Consider the following 12,818-nt stretch of genomic DNA (forward strand, 5'->3'; position numbering starts at 1 on the left):
CTACCTGTCAAAATAACAGAAACATTACCCCTTTTATTATACTGAACAAAGATACCAATGCAACATGCAAACATTTCAAATATTCTACTGAGTTAGAGTTCATAAAAGCAAATGTTTGTACTTTTCTGAGAGAGAGAGAGATAGAGACTCCTTCAGAAAAGCCATTTCAACTCACCACACTCACATTGTCTCCTTTACTACAGATAGGAGTTCTCTTCTCTCTCTCTCTCTCTCTCTCTCATTCATTCATTCATTCATTCATTCATTCATTCATTCATTCATTCATTTACCCTTAGCTCACCAGGTCAATCAGACTGATCATTCCTAACAAATGTCATGAATAGATCTGACGTGATTCCAACACCTATGTCAGAAAGGTTTGTCCACCCTGGGATCCTTGGGACGTCCCTACCCTAAACTCTAACCTTAACATGAACCCTAACCTTAACCCCTTCCCTAACCCCAACATTGACCTTAACCTTAATCGTTTTAAGGACATTGGGACGTTCCAAGGACCCCTTTTCCATGTCAGAGAGGCATGTTTGTTGTCAGGGAAAAGTAGTGGAAAATGTTTAGCAATTTTCCATGGATGGAGTTCTAGAAACCAGTGGAAAACACAGCTTATCTGTCATTAGTATGGGTTCCTCGTCATGGCTGGCTCACAGCTCTATAGCTGGAGCACAAGGGGGAGCAGCACGGTGTAAATTATGTTGGATTTCATCTTTAAAGAAGCTCTAAGCCCCTTCCCCCCACCACAGGGCTGGTGTGTGTGTGTGTGTGTGTGTGTGTGTGTGTGTGTGTGTGTGTGTGTGTGTGTGTGTGTGTGTGTGTGTGTGTGTGTGTGTGTGTGTGTGTGTGTGTGTGTGTGTGTGTGTGTGTGTGTGTGTGTGTGTGTGTGTGTGTTAGTGTGTGTGTGTGTGTGTGTGTGTGTGTGTTAGTGTGTGTGTGTGTGTGTGTGTGTGTGTGTGTGTGTGTGTGTGTGTGTGTGTGTGTGTGTGTGTGTGTGTGTGTGTGGGTACATGCTTGTGTGAGACAGAGAGCGAGAGGAGATTCCTCTCTCTGTCTACTTTGTTCTATGCCTGTATATCATGTTCTCATTCTAGGAAAACAAGTAAATATTTTTCACCTATTTCACAATATGTAAATTACTGTAACTAATAGTTTCACCTGTCTTTGTGCTTGTCCCCACCCCTTCTAAAGTGTCGCCCATCTTCCCCATTGTCCCCAGTGTATTTATACCTGTGTTCTCTGTTAGTCTGTTGCCAGTTTGTCTTGTCAAGCCAACCAGCGTGTTTTTCTAAATCAAATCAAATCAAATTGTATTTGTCACATACACATGGTTAGCAGATGTTAATGCGAGTGTAGCGAAATGCTTGTGCTTCTAGTTCTGACAATGCAGTAATAACCAATGAGTAATCTAGCTAACAATTCCAAAACTACTACCTTATACACACAAGTGTAAAGGGATAAAGAATATGTACATAAAGATATATGAATAAGTGATGGTACAGAGCGGCATAGGCAAGATGCAGTAGATGGTATCGAGTACAGTATATACATATGAAATGAGTATGTAAACAAAGTGGCATAGTTTAAAGTGGCTAGTGATACATGTATTACATAAAGATGCAGTAGATGATATAGAGTACAGTATATACGTATACATATGAGATAAATAATGTAGGGTATGTAAACATTATATTAAGTAGCATTGTTTAAAGTGGCTAGTGATATATTTTACATAAATTCCCATTATTAAAGTGGCTGGAGTTGAGTCAGTGTGTTGGCAGCAGCCACTCAATGTTAGTGGTGGCTGTCAGTCTGATGGCCTTGAGATAGAAGCTGTTTTTCAGTCTCTCGGTCCCAGCTTTGATGCACCTGTACTGACCTCGCCTTCTGGATGATAGCGGGGTGAACAGGCAGTGGCTCGGGTGGTTGTTGTCCTTGATGATCTTTATGGCCTTCCTGTGTCATCGGGTGGTGTAGGTGTCCTGGAGGGCAGGTAGTTTGCCCCTGGTGATGCGTTGTGCAGACCTCACTACCCTCTGGAGAGCCTTAAGGTTGCGGGCGGAGCAGTTACCGTACCAGGCGGCAACTGTCAACTAAAACCCTCCAACTTTTACAGATGCACAATTGAGAGCATCCTGTCGGGCTATATATATTCTTTATCCCTTTAGCCCTCCCAGTTCCGACCTGTTCTGCCAGTGTACCCCTGAACAAGGCAGTTAACCCACTGTTCCCCGGTAGGCTGCCAGCCCTGACACTGAGCCCGCCTGCCTGACCATTCAGCCTGCCCTGACTTCGAGCCTACCTACCCCCCTGTACCTTTCAGACTCTGTCCTGGTTAATGAACGTCTGCCTGTCCTCAACCTGCCTATTGCCTGCCGCTTGTATGCTAATAAATATCAGAGACTTGAACCATCTGCCTCCTGTGTCTGCATCTGGGTCTCGTCCTGTGTCATTATAGTTTCCATGTCATTTCAACAACAAAATATCAATATGATGACGTTGAATCAACATGGAAAACTGATTGGATTTGAAAAAAGGGAATTTTGTATTTTTTTCACCTAACTTTAGGGAGACAGGTAGCCTAAGGGTTAGAGCATTGGGCCAGTAACCGAAAGGTTGCTGGATTGAATCCCTGAGCTGACAAGGTCAAACTGCCTGAACAAGGCAGTTAACCCACTGTTCCCCGGTAGGCTGTCATTGTAAATAAGAATTTGTTCTTAATAAATCTACTTCGGGATAGGGGGCAGCATTTTCACTTTTGGATAAATAGCATGCCCAATTTCAACTTCCTGCTACTCATCCCCGGAATATAAGATATATACATAATATTAGTAGTTTTGGATAGAAAACACACTGAAGTTTCTAAAACTGTTTGAATCATGTCTGTGAGTATAACAGAACTTATGAAGCAGGCAAAACCCCGAGGACAAACCATTCAGATTTATTGTTTTTTAGGTCACTGTCTATTCAATTACCTTTCATTTGGAAACTAGATTTCCAAGGGACTTGTTTGCAGTTCCTACCGCTTCCACTGGATGTCACCAGTCTTTAGAAATTGGTTGAGGTTATTCCTTTGTGTAATGAAGAAGTACGGCCATCTTGAATGAGTGTCATTTGAAGTGTACTTTTTGAGAGAGGCACATGACTTGAAAAGTAGCGTCAGCTTGTTGTCTTCCTTTATTGAACATAGAAAGTCCCGTCTTCAATTTGATCGATTATTAACGTTTAAAAATACCTAACGCTGTATTACAAAAGTAGTTTGAAATGTTTTGGCAAAGTTTACAGGTAACATTTGAGATATTTTGTAGTGACGTTGCGCAAAATGGAAGCTGTGTTTTTCTGGATCAAACACGCCAAATAAATGGACATTTTGGATATATATCAACGGAATTAATCGAACAAAAGGACCATTTGTGATGTTTATGGGACATATTGGAGTGCCAAAAGAAGAAGCTCTCAAAGGTAAGGCATGATTTATATTTTATTTCTGCGTTTTGTGTTGCGCCTGCAGGGTTGAAATATGCTACTCTCTTTGTTTACTGTTGTGCTATCATCAGATAATAGCATCTTGTGCTTTTGCCGAAAAGCCTTTTTGAAATCTGACATGTTGGCTGGATTCACAACGAGTGTAGCTTTAATTTGGTATCTTACATGTGTGATTTAATGAAAGTTTGATTTTATAGTATTTTTAAAAAAATTGGCGCTTTGCATTTTCCCTGGCTATTGGCCAAGTGGGACGCGACTGTCTCGCCTATCCCAGAGAGGTTGTTCTTAACCTCTTACGGCTATAGAGACGCTTGCGTCTCTCCTGGCCAATAGCCTGGGGAAATGCAGAGCGCCAAATTCAAATAGTACGAGATAAAACTCAAACTTTCATTAAATCACACATGCAGGGTACTCAATTAAAGCTACACTCGTTGTGAATCCAGCCAACATGTCAGATTTAAAAAATGCTTTTCGGCGAAAGCATGAGAAGCTATTATCTGATAGCATACACCCCCCCGAAATACCTGAACGAAATGTAAACAAAAGAATTAGCGTAGCCGGCGCTACACAAAACGCTGAAATAAAATATAAAACATGCATTACCTTTGACGAGCTTCTTTGTTGGCACTCCAATATGTCTCATAAACATCACAATTGGTTCTTTTTTTCGATGAATTCCGTCCATGTATACCCAAAATGTCCATTTATAAAGCCCGTCTGATCCAGAAAAAAACAGCTTTCCAAAACGTAACGTCATTACAAAAAAATAAAAAAGTTGCCTATAAACTTTGCCAACATACTTCAAACTACTTTTGTAATCCAACTTTAGGTATTTGTAAACGTTAATTATCGATCAAATTGATGACGGGCGATCTGTATTCAATAGCAGCAAGTCAACAAATCATGGACGATTTTCTCTCTTTCATAACTATCCACAGTGTAACCTCTGACAGGAAGTGCCTATTCTTAATTTCACCAAAGATTAACTTCAACCCAATTCCCAAGACTGGCGACATCGTGTGGAAGTTGTAGGAACTGTAAACTGGGCGCTATCTAATTTCCCTTGACATGGACAATACAGGGAACTGGCGGAGGGATTTTTTCCCTTGGGGTTTTGCCTGCTACACAGGTTCTGTTATAGTCACAGACATGATTCAACCAGTTTTATAAACTTCAGAGTGTTTTCTATCCACACATACTAATCATATGCATATACTATATTCCTGGCATGAGTAGCAGGACGTTGAAATTTTGCACGCTTTTTATCAAAAAGTTGAAAAAATGCACCCTAACCTCTAAGAGGTTTTAACTGACTTGCCTAGTTAAATAAAACATTTTTTACCTAAATCCAATGACATGGGGATATTTTTTGTCGTTTTCACGATGAATTCAGGTTAGTTGACAACTCAACCAAATATAAATGAAAACTAGATGTTGATCTGACGTCCATGAACAGTGGGTAGTTTGTAGTTTTAAGTTGAGGAGGTAGGGAAAGCAAATCCTCAGTTAAAGTAAGGGATCCCATTCTGGTCTGTATTATAAGAAAAGGCTGTGAGAGTCGAGCCAGTCTAGTGTTTCTCTTTAGTCCATCTTGCTGTGCTGCTTCACCAGTTTCACTGCTTGTTATTGTTTGAAGAGGCTAACCAATGTCACTTCCCAACAGCTGTGTGTATTGATAGTGAACAGTAAAAATACTTCCTATACGTGGCAGTGGAAAGTATTTTTCTGATGCCCCTCTGGTATTGTGTGCCTAAAGATAGAAGGCCTCACACACAGTGACACATGCAAACACACACAGCCTGCTGCCTTTATGTCCTCTACAGATAATCTGAGAGAGAGACCAGGTCCAACTCTACACGGCAGCAATCCCAACTTTTGCCAGGACCCTGAAGGACATCACCCTCAACCGTAGCCCCAGCACCTCACACAGGAGCAACAGAGCAACAGGCACCCCGCCCAGACCAGCGAGAAACCCTCCCAGACCTGTAAGACCCCCTCCTGAAGGACCTGCACCGAGAGAACACATGCCAAGAGGACCTACACCCAGACCACAGCATCACCAGCCACACCACAACCTGCTAAGACCACCCCAAGCAAACCCTGACCACATCCTATATAGCCCCCCCCCCCCCCCCCCATATCAGAACTATGCCCCTTCTTCCCAACCAATGCCCCTGTGGCAAGGACCTCAACATGACAGCAAGGACATATGCCCAGGCCGTGAGCAGAGCAACAGGCCCAAACCCACTGTTACACCCACACAAGCCCCATCCTGAGACCTAAGAGGTATGTATCATGCTCTTCTCACACCTACTGTGATGGTCTGGGCCTAAACCACACAAAAACAACACTAGACACTATGGAACACAAAGTTTTTACTATCTCATCCTAGATTATACAAGGTTTGAGTTCATCTGCCTTTGGCCTAAAGCGCAGGAACCCAGACATTGTCATCCTACAAGAAACATGGTATAAAGGAGACGGACCCACTGGTTTCCCTCTAGGTTCCAGAGAGCTGATAGTCCCATCCACCAAACTACCAGGTGTGATACAGGAAACCAGTGGGGGTATGCTAATTTGGTATTGAGCAGACTTAACCCACTCTATAAAATCAGTCAAAACAGGAACATTTTATATCTGGCTAGAAATTCAAAAGGAAATGATCTCAACAGAGAAAAATGTCCTCATGTGTGCTACCTACAGGTATATCTCCCCACTAGAATCCCCATACTTTAATGAAGACAGCTTTTCCATCCTGGAGGGGGAAATCAATCATTTCTAGGCCCAGGGACATGTCCTAGACTGTGGCGACCTAAATGCCAGAACTGGACAAGAACCCTCAGCACATAGGGGGACAAACACCTGCCTGGAGGTGACAGTATTCCCTCCCCCATATGCCCCCTAGACACAACTATGACAAAATATCCAACAAAAACAGGTCACAACTCCTGCAGCTCTGTCGCATGCTGGGTATGTACAAATTCAATGGTAGGCTTCGAGGGGACTCCTATGGTAGGTACACTTATAGCTCATCTCTTGGCTGTAGACTACTTTATCACTGACCTCAACCCAGAGTCTCTCAGAGCGTTCACCGCCAGCCCACTGACACCCTTGTCAGACCACAGCAAAATCAGTCTACTGTGAGCAATATTCAATCATGAGGCATCAAAGCCGAAGGAACTGAATTAATATTAAACCTCTTGGAACTCTGGGGGCGGTATTTCATTTTTGGATAAAAAACGTTCCCGTTAAACAGGATATTTTGTCACGACAAGATGCTCGACTATGCATATAATTGACAGCTTTGGATAGAAAACACTCTGACGTTTCCAAAACTGCAAAGATATTGTCTGTGAGTGCAACAGAACTGATGTTACAGGCGAAACCCAGATAAAAATCCAATCAGGAAGTGCCCCATATTTTGAAAGCGCTGCATGCCAAGGACTCCTTATATGGCTGTGAATGAGCTACGAATGAGCTTACGTTTTCTACGTATTCCCCAAGGTGTCTACAGCATTGTGGTGTCTTTTTACGCATTTATGTTGAAGAATAGCTGTAAGGGACCACATTGAGCAAGTGGTCACATGATGGATCCCGCAGAAAATCTTGCGTAAAGTACAGAAATAGCCATTATTCCAATCGCTTCTAATGAGAAACCAATTGTCCCGGTGGATATATTATCGAATAGATATGTGAAAAACACCTTGAGGATTGATTCTAAACAACGTTTGCCATGTTTCTGTCGATATTATGGAGCTAATTTGGAAAAAGGTTTGGTGTTGTAGTGACTGCATTTTCCGGTCGATTTCTCAGCCAAACGTGAAGAACAAACGGAGCTATTTCGCCTACAAAAATGATATTTTTGGAAAAAAGGAACATTTGCTATCTAACTGGGAGTCTCCTGAGTGAAAACATCCAAAGTTCTTCAAAGGTAAATGATTTAATTTGATTGCTTTTCTTATTTTTGTGAAAATGTTGCCTGCTGCTAGCAGGGCATAATGCTATGCTAGGCTATGATAAACTTACACAAATGCTTGTCTAGCGTTGGCTGTAAAGCATATTTAGAAAATCTGAGATGACAGTGTGATTAACAAAAGGCTCAGCTGTGTCTCAATATATTTAATTTGTGATTTTCATGAATAGGAAGATTTTCTAGGGATATTTATGTCCGCTGCGTTATGCTAATTAGTTTGAGGCGATGATTACGCTCCCGGATCCGGGTTTGAGAGTCGCAAGAATAAATGCTATAGATGGAAAGAGAGTAGTGTGGAAACCTTCCAAGAAACAATTAGGCAACAACAAATTAAATCCCCTTTAGATAGCTTCCTGGACAAAACGTTCTACTGAAATAGTTAAGGTGTAAACTTGGCAGTAGATAACCTAAACAGTATATTTGACCTCTCAGCTTCCCTATCAAATCTAAAAAAATCTAACAGAAAACCAAAGAAAATGACCAACATTGACAAATGGTTTGATGAAGAAGGCATAAACCTAAGAATGGAATTGAGAAACCTATCCAACCAAAAACAGATACCCGGAAAACCTGAGTCTACGCCTTCACTATAGTGAATCACTAAACCAATGAAGAAATACACTACAGAAAAAGAAGGAACAGCACATCAAAAAAGCTCTATGTAATTGAAGAATCCATAGACTCTAACCACTTCCTGGAAATGTGGAACACACTAAACAAACAACAACAGGAAAAGTTATCAATCCAAAACGGAGATGTATGGGTAAACCACTTCTCCAATCTTTTTGGTTCTATAATAGCACAAACATATACAGGATCAAATACAAATCTTAGAATCAACTATTAAAGACCAGAACCCACTGGATTCTCCAATTACATTGAATGAACTACAGGACTAAATACAAACCCTCCAACCCAAAAATGCCTGTGATATCAATGAAATGATAAAATATACAGACCACAAATTCCAATTGGCTATACTTAAACTCTTTAACATCATCCTTAACTCTGGCATCTTCCCCAATATTTGGAACCAAGGACTGATCACCCCAATCCACAAAAGTGGAGACAAATTTGACCCTAATATCTACCATGGGATATGCATCAACAGCAACCTTTGGAAAATCCTGCATTGTCATTAACAGCAGACTTGTACATTTCCTCAGTGAAAACAATTAGCTGAGAAAATGTCAAATTGGCTTTTTTCCAAATTACCGTATGACAGACCACATATTCACCCTGCACACCCTAATTGACAAACAAACAAACCAAAACAAAGGCAATGTCTTCTGTATTGTGCTGTATTGCTCTGTGCTTTGGTAAAGTGGGTGGAGTTATTTCCTGCCTGGTTGGCCCTGTTCAGGGGTATCGTCGGAAGGGGCCACAGTGTCTCATGACCACTCTTGTCTCAGCCTCGTATTTATGCTACAATAGTTTGTGTCGGGGGCTAGGGTCAGTCTGTTATATCTGGAGTATTTCTCCTGTCTTATCTGGTGTCCTGTGTGAATTTAAGTATGCTCTCTCTAATTCTCTCTCTCTCTCTCTTTCTTTCTTTCTTTCTTTCTTTCTTTTTTTCTTTCTCTCTTCTGGAGGACCTGAGCCCTAGGACCATGCCTCAGGACTACCTGGCCTGATGACTCCTTGCTGTCCCCAGTCCACGTGGTTGTGCTGCTGCTCCAGTTTCAACTGGTCTGCCTGCGTCTATGGAACCCTGACCTGTTCATCGTACGTGCTACCTTATCCCGGACCTGTTGTTTTTCAACCTTCTCTGTGGTTGGATAGGTGCACCTGCTGTCTCGGCTATGAAAAGCCAACTGACATTTACTCCTGAGGTCCTGACCTTTTGCACCCTCTACAACCACTGTGATTATTATTTGACCCTGCTGGTCATCTATGAACGTTTGAACATCTTGTTCATGTACTGTTATAATCTCCACCCGGCACAGCCAGAAGAGGACTGGCCACCCCTTAGAGCCAGGTTCCTCTATAGGTTTCCTCCTAAGTTCCTGCGTTTCTAGGGCGTTTTTCCTAGCCACTGTGCTTTTGCATTGCTTGCTGTTTGGGGTTTTAAGCTGGGTTTCTGTATAGCACTTTGTGACATTGGCTGATGTAAATAGGGCTATATAAATACATTTAATTGATCCTCATGCTTTGTTGATTTCAAAAAAGCTTTTGTCTCAATTTGGCATGAGGGTCTGCTATACAAATTGATGGAAGGTGGTGTTGGGGGAAAAACATACAACATTATAAAATCCATGTACATTATAAAATCCATGTACACAAACAAGTGTGCGGTTAAAATTGGCAATAAACACACACATTTCTTTCCACAGGGCCGTGGGGTGAGACAATGATGCATCTTAAGCCCCACCCTCTTCAACATATAAACAATTTGGCTCGGTACTAGAACAGTCTGCAGCACCTGGCCTCACCCTACTGGAATCTGAAGTCAAATGTTTGTCTGCTGATTATCTTGTGCTTCTGTCACCAACTAAGGAGGGCCTACAGCAGCACCTAGATCTTCTGCACAGATTCTGTCAGACCTGGGCCCTGTCAGTAAATCTCAGTAAGACTAAAATAATGGTCTTCCAAAAAAGGTCCAGTTGCCAGGACCACAAATACAAATTCCATCTTGACACCGTTGCCCTAGAGCACACAAAAAACTATACATACCTTGGCCTAAACAGCAGCACCACAGGTAAATTCCACAATTCCGTGAACGAGCTGAGAGACAAGGCAAGAAGTGCTTTCTATGCCATCAAAGGAACATAACATTTGACATATCAATTAGTATCTGGCAAAAAATATTTGAATCAGTTATAGAACCCATTGCCCTTTATGGTTGTGAGGTCTTGGGTCCGTCTCACCAACCAAGAAATCACAAAATGGGACAAACAACAAATTGAGACTGCATGCAAAATTCAGCAAAATATCCTCCGTGTGCATCGTAAAACCCCAAATAATGCATGCAGAGCCGAATTAGGCCGATATCCGCTAATTATTCAAATCCAGAAAAGAGCTGTTAAATTCTACAACCACCTAAAAGGAAGCTATTCGCAAACCTTCCATAGCAAAGCCATCACCTACAGAGAGATGAACCTGGAGAAGAATCCCCTAAGCAAGCTGGTCCTGGGGCTCTGTTCACAAACACACCCCACAGAGCCCCAGGACAGCAGCACAATTAGACCCAACCAAATGATGAGAAAACAAAAAGAGAATTACTTGACACATTGGAAAGAATTAACAAAAAAACAGTGGCAGAATACCTGATCACTGTGACTGACCCAAACTTAAGGAAAGCTTTGACTATGTACAGACTCAGTGAGCATAGCCTTGCTATCGAGAAAGGCTGCCGTTGGCAGACCTGGCTCTCAAGAGAAGACAGGCTATGTGCTCACTGCCCACAGAATGAGGTGGAAACTGAGCATCACTTCCTAACCTCCTGCCAAATGTATGACCATATTAGAGACACATATTTCCCTCAGATTACACAGATCCACAAAGAATTTGAAAACAAACCAAATGTTGATTAACTCCCATATCTACTGGGTGAAATACCCGGTAGATATGAATGAATGCCGATATGAATGAATGCCGGTCTGCTGAGAGAAGGTTCCACCCCTTATCAGTATAATGCTGTGAGAACTCCATTCAGTCAATGTCATCTAAAACACCCACCTGAATGTGTGGACAAATATGTAGGGCTATATACTGTATGTATTCCTTCTAGCTGATGTATTGTGTGGTTTCAAACTGAACAATAGATAGCACACTGTGGTTGAATGTGCAGTTAGATTAGCAACACAATATTTGATCTAATACCCATGTCTTCAGCAGCGATAAGCCTTTGGCAAAAACATGAAGTTCTGGAAAATGGTACAGTACAATAGCCCACCATATGATACTTCCAGATGGTTCCACAGTAGAACAGAGGTCCTAGTACCACCGGTTGGGAATCACTGCAGTAGAACACTCAGATTGAACATGCATTGGCGTTCCGGTCCGGTGGTTGTATTTTAGGTACTATTTCAACTAGCTCACAGTCTCACGTCAGAATTAGAAATTCATCCATGTTTTGCAAACGTCAAATTTCGAAGTTGTTCCAAAAATCAAATTATGAAGCTTTTAAGTTTAGGTTTAGGCATTAACTCTGTATTTTTTAGGTTAGGGTTAATTTCAGGAATGATCTCTGAAATCTTAAGGTTAGGTATTAACTCTGAATGGTTAGGGTAAGGGTTAAGGTTAGGTATTAACTCTGAATGGTTAGGGTTAAGGTTAGGTATTAACTCTGAATGGTTAGGGTAAGGGTTAAGGTTAGGTATTAATGCTGAATGGTTAGGGTAAGGGTTAAGGTTAGGTATTAACTCTGAATGGTTAGGGTAAGGGTTAAGGTTAGGTATTAACTCTGAATGGTTAGGGTAAGGGTTAAGGTTAGGTATTAACTCTGAATGGTTAGGGTTAAGGTTAGGTATTAACTCTGAATGGTTAGGGTTAAGGTTAGGTATTAACTCTGAATGGTTAGGGTTAAGGTTAGGTATTAACTCTGAATGGTTAGGGTAAGGGTTAAGGTTAGGTATTAACTCTGAATGGTTAGGGTTAAGGTTAGGTATTAACTCTGAATGGTTAGGGTAAGGGTTAAGGTTAGGTATTAACTCTGAATGGTTAGGGTAAGGGTTAAGGTTAGGTATTAACTCTGAATGGTTAGGGTTAAGGTTAGGTATTAACTCTGAATGGTTAGGGTAAGGGTTAAGGTTAGGTATTAACTCTGAATGGTTAGGGTTAAGGTTAGGTATTAACTCTGAATGGTTAGGGTAAGGGTTAAGGTTTGGGATAGGCTTAAAACAAAAAAAGATGGAACAATTATAGAACTGGATTAAAGGAAGGATGGACAGAAGGAGGAGGCTGAGCCCTACTCATCTTTATAATTATTATTATTATTATTTTTTTACCTCAATTTATTTTAGTAAATACTTTAACAAATATTTTTCTTAACTGCATTGTTGGTTAAGGGCTTGTATAAGTAAGCATTTCACTGTAAGGTCTACTGTTGTATACCGCGCTTGTGACAAATAACATTAGATTAGATTTGGATTTGATTAGTCTGTGCCTTAAATTGTGCAGGTTACACAACCACCAGTAGATGGTGCTGTCCACTGTCTGCAGATATACTGTCTCTAAAGTGTTTGTGTGTGAGGATTCATGCATTTGCTCACTCATATCTGTGTGGTTGTGTGTGTGTTTGCGATTCAACTCTTTGAGGGCACATTTTGAAGTTTTCCTCTTGCGATGTGAGATAGGCAGAGCTGTTTCCAGTGTTGGAGGTCAGAGGAGGAGCACTGCACGGAGACTT

The sequence above is a fragment of the Oncorhynchus kisutch genome, linkage group LG2 (genome assembly GCF_002021735.2).
Source record: "Oncorhynchus kisutch isolate 150728-3 linkage group LG2, Okis_V2, whole genome shotgun sequence".
Lineage (NCBI taxonomy): Eukaryota > Metazoa > Chordata > Actinopteri > Salmoniformes > Salmonidae > Oncorhynchus > Oncorhynchus kisutch.